Source organism: Callorhinus ursinus, unplaced genomic scaffold (assembly GCF_003265705.2).
Source record: "Callorhinus ursinus isolate GAN/ISIS: 27379988/994484 unplaced genomic scaffold, GSC_fseal_2.0 scaffold10, whole genome shotgun sequence".
NCBI classification, from domain to species: Eukaryota; Metazoa; Chordata; class Mammalia; order Carnivora; family Otariidae; genus Callorhinus; species Callorhinus ursinus.
The window spans coordinates 38,889,848-38,897,629 of record NW_027397072.1 but is presented as its reverse complement, the minus strand read 5'-3'; positions in this window follow the sequence as shown (position 1 = coordinate 38,897,629).

Sequence of the window (7,782 nt, the reverse complement as noted above, 5' to 3'; positions counted from 1 at the left end):
TTATTTGGATAGTGTAGTCTCTGGTCCCTGGTGAAGTTAAATAATTTCACAAATGATCCTTATCTCTTCATCGCTTGTCAAATGCTTTCTTACCCTTCTCCCTTACCTGTTAAAATCCTTAGTGAATCTGTTTTATTTATAACACCTTCTACGATGTGTGTAAAAGTGTCTATAAGTGAAAGTTCACTACTTTTATTTATTTATTTATTTTTATTTCTTTTAAAAGATTTTATTTATTTATTTGACAGAGATAGAGAGAGCACAAGTAGGCAGAGAGGCAGGCAGAGGCAGAGGGAGAAGCAGACTCCCCGCCGAGCAGGGAGCCCGACGCGGGACTCGATCCCGGGACTCCAGGATCATGACCCGAGCCGAATGCAGTCGCTCAACCAACTGAGCCACCCAGACACCCGAAAGTTCACTACTTTTAAATAACATTTTTTCCAGTGCTGAGTCATGTGGATCAGCTGACAGTTTTGTTTTTTTAAAGATTTTATTTATTTATTTATTTATTTATTTATTTATTCATTTATTTGACAGAGAGAGACACAGCGAGCGAGGGAACACAAGCAGGGGGAGTGGGAGAGGGAGAAGCAGGCTTTCCTGCCGAGCAGGGAGCCCAACGCGGGGCTCGATCCCAGGACCCTGGGATCATGACCCGAGCAGAAGGCAGATGCCTAAGGACTGAGCCACCCAGGGCCCCCTCAGCTGACAGATTTAACACATAGTTACTTCCACAAAATGATTTAGTTGAGGTGAAAACATTCCTAACAATAGCCACCCTTTATAGAGCGCTCATCCTATGCCAGGCTCTGTGCTGCACACATCACATGCATTATTTTGTCCTCACACACCGATGAAGAAACAGAGGGTCGGGGAAGTTAAGTGCCCACCCGAAGCCACACGTGGCAAAGCCAGAATGTGAATCCCAGATTTATCTGATGCTAACCCCAATGGTTCAGTCATTTTTAGGATGTTGCATGCCGTTTTTATTCTACATAAATGATGGAAAGCCCTTTAATGTGATAGCTGTCTTGCTCCCTAATGTCCAAGTTTCCTGCGTTAACCACCCCTTTGGGAGGAACAATGGCCCAACCAAGAAGATGGGCAGATTCAGAGCTCCCTCTGGATTCTGAATCCGAGGTGTTCAGGAAGTCATAGCCCCCATCACAGACGCACAAGGGCTGCGACTGGCCGTGCTTAAGATCTGAAATGGGTCACAGAGCCAAGTCTGGACGGCTCCATGGGAGCCAAGGGACACAGCAGGAAGGCTAGTTGGGACCTGGGCCTCTTGGAGCTGAGCACAGGGAGGGACTGGCTCCAGCCACGAGGATGAGTGGAGACCCCAACACGCTGCACTTGAGACGCTGGCCACCCAGTCCCACAGAGAGGCCTCAAGGTGACCCTGAGCTGGGTCTGGGCAAGAGCCACTGAAGTCCAGAAAGCCCGCCTCAGAGATCTCTCTCCGAGGGGGCCCTCCATCAGGCCCCGCCGCAGCCGCCTTGCTCTGTCGGCATCCAGAAGCGCCCCCTGCAGGTCCTTCCCATATCCCCGCCCCAGGGATCAGAACGCAGTGTGATCCTCCTCATCTCCTGCATAACCTGGCTCTCTGGCCCTCCACGTGAGCACGGCTCCCCACGCCTTCCCCGTTGCCCACCTCCGGGCCTGTGCACTTGCTGTTTCTTTCTGTCCGCTAGAAAACCCTTTCTTCTGCTTTACCCCAGCTGAATTACTGTCTTCTTGGAAAAGCCTGTCTGGACCATCCCCTGTCCCTAAATTTGCCGTTCCTGCGAGTTCCCAAGTCCTGTCATTCCTACATCTCTCTGAGGGGTGCTGTAAGGATTACCGGACCCAACACCTCGGTCCTGGCAGAGAAGCTCAATACTTGCTAGAACTTTTTCATTTTAATTGTTATTGTCTTTAAAATTGTTACGGTTGAATTTGTGTCAGAGAGTCTTTTATTTCTCTTTGTTGCTCCTGGAACCTGGCGCACAGTAGAGGCTCAATAAATGTTGAAGGAATGAAGGGGGTAAGCAGGAGGAAGGGCTTTCTAAGGGGAAGCACAGCAATGAGGCGGCCCCAGGCCTGACCTCCAGGCATTTTCTATGGCAGCTCTCCGAGTTCTTACACCGGCAGCTTCGGGCTCCCTGCAGGGTTGTGTGTCCACCTGGGGAAGCTCTCAGTACCCGGTGATGTCAGGTTACCTGAGTGACATTCCTGAGGATGGCCCACAGCTTTGCCAACTGAATTCTACTCTTAACCAGATGGAGTCGTCTTTGGGAAGACTGCCCGTCTGTGGGAACTCCAAATTGGGTTTGGGCCACCCCCTGCACGTGCCTAGTCCCAACTCTGGCCTAATGCAATAACTGTATTTATTTATTTATTTTTTTAAATATATTTTTAAAGGATTTTATTTATTTATTTGAGAGAGAGGGAGAAGAGAGCAGGAGCAGAGGGGAGGGGCAGAGGGAGAAGCAGGCTCCCTGCAGGGAGCCCGATGCCGGACTTGATCCCAGGACCCTGGGATCATAACCTGAGCTGAAGGCAGATGCTTAACAGACTGAGCCACCCAGGTGCCCCAGTATAACTGTGTTTAATCAGTAAATTCAGGAGAAGCCTGTTTTGGTCAGTGAACATTGTAATATTCTCAGAAGAAGATTCCTAGCTTCTTGTCCAGTTTACTCCTGGGGCGGAACATGGCTGCATGCCAGCATCCACCCCATCTATCTTCACTCCTCTTGCATTTTTTTAAGGCCCCCTGAAACACCTCAACATGAGGGAGAGAGCACAGACTTTGGAGCAAGTGCCGTGGAGTGGACCCCTGGTGCCACTGGGCAATGCCAGTCCGTGTTGGGCTCGGCACAGACCTTATCTTATTGAAAACTTACCATAAACGTGGAGTTAATACAGCTGCAAACCCATTTTATAGCTGAGGAAACCAAGGGCTCAGGCGATTCGGCCAAATGTCACAGGATTTGGAGCTAGGCTTCTTCCTTCCATGAAATCTCACTTCCATAAAAACCTTCAGTTTTATCATCTGTACAAAGAGGGTAATTATGCTCATCTCACAAGGTACAAACAAGAATGTGCACGAGTGAACTTAAAAAAAATTTTTTTTAAGGTTAATAAAGTGCACCTTTCAATTATTAACATAAAAGACAAGGAGTTGACACCTGTTCTGTGGCACTTGCTTGTAGATTTGCCCCGGCCCAGCACTGTGCCCCACCCCAGCGTGAAGTCAACCTGAAGGGATGTTTTTGTCATTCCTTGGCCTGGGGAGGAGCCCTGATTCTGAGGCTGCAGAAACAGGATTGGGAGGCTCCAAGATAATGCTAGCAGCCCTTACATGTGTATATTCTTCAGAGTTTACAAAACACAGCCATAGATGGTATCTCCCTTCAATCTCATTTCATCTCCTGACACAGGAAATCTTACCCCCATTTCACAGAGGGGACAAGTAGCTAAGGCTGAGTGGGGATGCAGACCCCAGGCTTGTACTGCCATGTGCCTTTTCTAGATCAAGCAGCCGTTCACCATTGATCCCTAGCTCTGAAAGAGTGCCTTGCATCTGAGCACCTTGGTAAAATGCTGATTCCTTAGCTCCACCAAGTCTGGATGGATGGTCACTAGGTGTGGAGCCAACTCCAAAAATCTGTATTTTTATCCAGTTCATGTGGAGGTTGGGTCGCTGGTGCTCTGTGGATCACACTTTGAGAAGTGGCAGAAGAGGCTGCGAAATTCTTGGAAGTCTCCGGGCAGACACCAGTAAATCGCTGCTGGCAGTAAACATAACTGGGAGTGGATGTGGGAGGGGTGGACATGTGGGCTGGGGGTAGATCAGAGTAGGTGCGCACGTTGAAGTATCTCAAGAATGTTTGGGCCAAGTACCATGCCAGAATGTGTTCATTAATTTCCAAACATTGAAAAAATATATATATTCCACTTACGTGAAGTACCTAAAGTATTCAAACCCACGGAGAGAGAGTAGAGGGGTGGTTGCCCACGGCTGGAGAGGGGATGGGAGGCACAAAGTGAATGTACTTACTGCTACTGAACTATACACTTAAAAATGGGTGCAATAGGGGCGCCTGAGTGGCTCAGTCAGTTAAACATCTGCCTTCAGCTCAGATCATGATCCCAGGGTCCTGGGATCGAGCCCCACACCAGGTTCCTGCTCAGAGGGGAGCCTGCTTCTCCCTCTCCATCTGCCTGCCACGCTCTCTCTCTCTGTCAAATAAATAAATAAAATCTTTAAAAAATGGGTGAAATAGTAAATTTTATGTTATGTGTATATTTTATCACAATACATATACATATGAAAGGGAGCTTCTCTAAGCATGACCTAAAACCTGGGAACTATAAATTAAAAAAAAACAACTAGTGCATTGCCTACATAATAATCAAAATTTCTGCATGGAAAAATTACCATACACAAAATCGAAAGGCAAAGAACAAACTGGGAACATATTTGCAATACAAATGACAAAAGCATCCAAGTCCCTTATCTGCCGAGAAGAAAAAGACCAACAATGCAGGTGGGAAAAAAAAATTTACTTTTTAATTTAATCATTTGCTCTTTTGGCAAATATTTGTTTAACACATATGTGCCTGACACCATTCTAAGTGCCAGGAAGGTAGCAAAAAAAGAAATAAATGAATAAGCATAATATTAAGATGAAGCGAATCAATACCAGTTGGGGGAAGTGACAATAAACTAAACCAGGAAAGTGTATAATATGCTGGAAAGTAATGAGTGATACGGAGAACAGGAGGGCGGGCCTGGAGGGCGAGACAGCTGTGCCGAGGGCCATAGGTTAAGTGGTTCTCCGGAGCAGGGCTCACTGTGAAGGTGATATTTGAGCAAAGCCCCGAGGGGGAGAGAGATCTTCTCACGGTGATGAGTGAGGCCGAATGACCAGGAGAGACCCCAAAGGGTCAGGCCTGGGAGGCCGTGAGTGCAACAGAATGAGGTCGGGGAAGTCACAGCGTGCTGCACAGTTGTCTACAGACAGGTGAGCAGGTACAAAGGCTCTTAGTCTTCTTTACAGGAGATGGGGCCACTGGAAGGGAATGAGCAAAGGGACGACATAACCCAATTTTTAGGGTTGTTTTTTTTTAAAGGTTTTCATTTATTCATTTGAAAGGGTGTGAGTGAGTGAGAGAGAGAATGCGGGGGGGGGGTGTTCAGAGAGAGAGGGAGAAGCAGACTCCCGCTTTCCCACATGGGGCTCGATCCCAGGACCCTGGGATCACAACCTGAGCCGCAGGCAGATGCTTAACTGACTGAACCACCCAGGCGCCCCCCCAATTTTTAGGTTTAAAGAAGGACTTTGGCCACTGGATTACGAAAAGACTGAGAGGGACACAGCAGAGGTGGAGAAGTGGATTAGGGTAATCCAGGCAGGAGGTGCTGGTCACTGGGGCCAGAGCATCTGCCGGGGAGATAGTAAGTGGTTGGCTTTGGGATGCCTTTGAAGGGACAGCCAATGGAATTTATTAACAGATCGGCTGGGGGGCACATGAGAGAAAGAGAGGCATCGAGATGACTCCGTGTTTTGGGCTGGTGCAAAGCGGAAAGGTGAGCTGCTTTTCTTTGAATGGGGAGATGATGATAGTTGAAATGGGTTTTGGGGGAAGATCCGTTTGGATACGGCAGCATTAAGTTAGAAATGCCCCTAGGACATCCAAGTGCAGATTTGCGGAGGTAGCTGGCTACACAGGAGAGGTCAGGACCAGCTGGAGATAGAAACTGGGCAGTTAAGAGCCTATGGGTGGTATTGAAAACCAGGAGACCCGACACCATTGCCAAGGTGTAGAAGTGGTCCAAGGACTGAGGTCTGGGGCCGGTCAAGGTTGAGAAGTCAGGGAGATGGGGAGGAGCTGTGAGGTGGGAGGAAAATCAGGTGGAAACCAGGTGAGGAGGGGTATTAGGGTGGAGGAGTCATCACAGGATCAGTGGGGTCAGCTGCTGCTGTAGGGTCAAGAGGCAAGAGCCCTGAGGATTCCTGCTGGATGCAGCGAGGGTATGGATGACCTGGCAAGGAGCCTTGGGTGGGGGAAGAAGGCTGGCAAGAGAGAATGAGACAGAAGAAAGGAAAGCACTGACTATAGAGAACTGTTGAAAAGCTTTGTGGTAAAGGGCGGTGGTGGGGAGGGGAGCAGAAAAACGGGCAAGGACTTGATAGGTTCACAGAAAAAGAAATACACGTGGCTTCTAAAGATGGGGAAAGATGCTGTGCTTCATAATCAAATAAACCAAATGAAATAAACCGAGATGTCATTTTATACCTATTAGATTAGGAGAAGTTAAAAAGTTTATACTATATTGTTGGAAGGGCAGAGAAGCCAACCATCATCCCTTGTTTTAGGACTTCAAATTAGCACAGCCTTTCTGGTTGGCAAAAATGTACTTACGCTTCCACCCAGTAATTCTACTCCTTGGAATGTCCCAATGCATAAAGTCACACAGATATTCAGTGACCATGTACAGGTATATTCACATTGTTCTTTATAACATTTATAATAAAACCCTGGAAGAAATCCACATATCCATCAATGAGCCCCACTGTGCAGCATTAATGGAACACAAGCAGGTATATGTAGATGCGGCAGGATCGTGCTGGACCAGTAAACAAGGAAAGCAAGGGTATGTGATCTCCCATTTGTGACGAAAGGGGATACCTACATACATGCCTGTGCAAGTCTGAGAGACTTCTAGGAACATACACAAGAAAACAGGGGTGACCCTGGAAGGGTGGACCAGGGTTCAAAGGTGGAGACATATTTTACTTCCTATCCTTTTGCACTGTTTGAAATTTTTTTTTAAAGGGTTTATTTATTTATTTGACAAAGAGAGACACAGCGAGAGAGGGAACACAAGCAGGGGGAGTGGGAGAGAGAGAAGCAGGCTTCCCACAGAGCAGGGAGCCCAATGTGGGGCTCGATCCCAGGACCCTGGGATCATGACCCGAGCCGAAGGCAGACGCTAAATGACTGAGCCACCCAGGCGCCCCTGCACTGTTTGAAATTTTGCCCACGAACATGTACTGTGTTAAGAATTCACTTTAAAATAAGAACTTCTACAGTGGGGTCATATCATGTAGAGCTGGAGGGGACTTTCAGGTGATTTAGCCTGGTGGTTCCTACAGCCCAAGTCCACGGTTGGGCTGCGTTGGAATCACCTGGGGGCTGTGAAGACGCAGAGCTGATGTGCGGAGTCGCATCTCAGGGTCCCGTCTGGTGACGTGGATAATAGCTCCCGAGGCCATTCTGAAACACGGGCAGGAGAATGCGGTGGGCACTGTGCTCACCACAGGGTACAGTTCCCCGGAGACACTGAGGGCCTTACAAGTGTCAAATCCTGCTCTGGGGGCTGGTTATCAGTAAGAAGAGACCGTTGACAAAACAATATAACAGCTTGCATTAGCCATTTTACAGAAGATAACTAAAGCCCTTAACAGCCCTAGGAGGGCCGGCACTATTCCTATCCCCATTTTATAGATGAGAAAACAGAGGCATAGAAAAGTCACACGCTAATGAGTGGCTAAGCCAGCAGTCTAGCTCTTAAGGTTATAAACATGATGAAATGAGAAAAGAAAAGGATTCGGACAGAGTGGAAGAGCACAGCACGTCTGGTATGGTGGTCTGAGCAGACCTCCCTGCAACCCACTAGACAGGAGAAGCTCTGCGGGCTGAGAGACTTGCGGCAAACACGAGGCCATCTGATGAAGATGGCTGGGTGCACTCACGGGACAGGAAGAAGGCCAGTGTGATTGGCTGTACCGA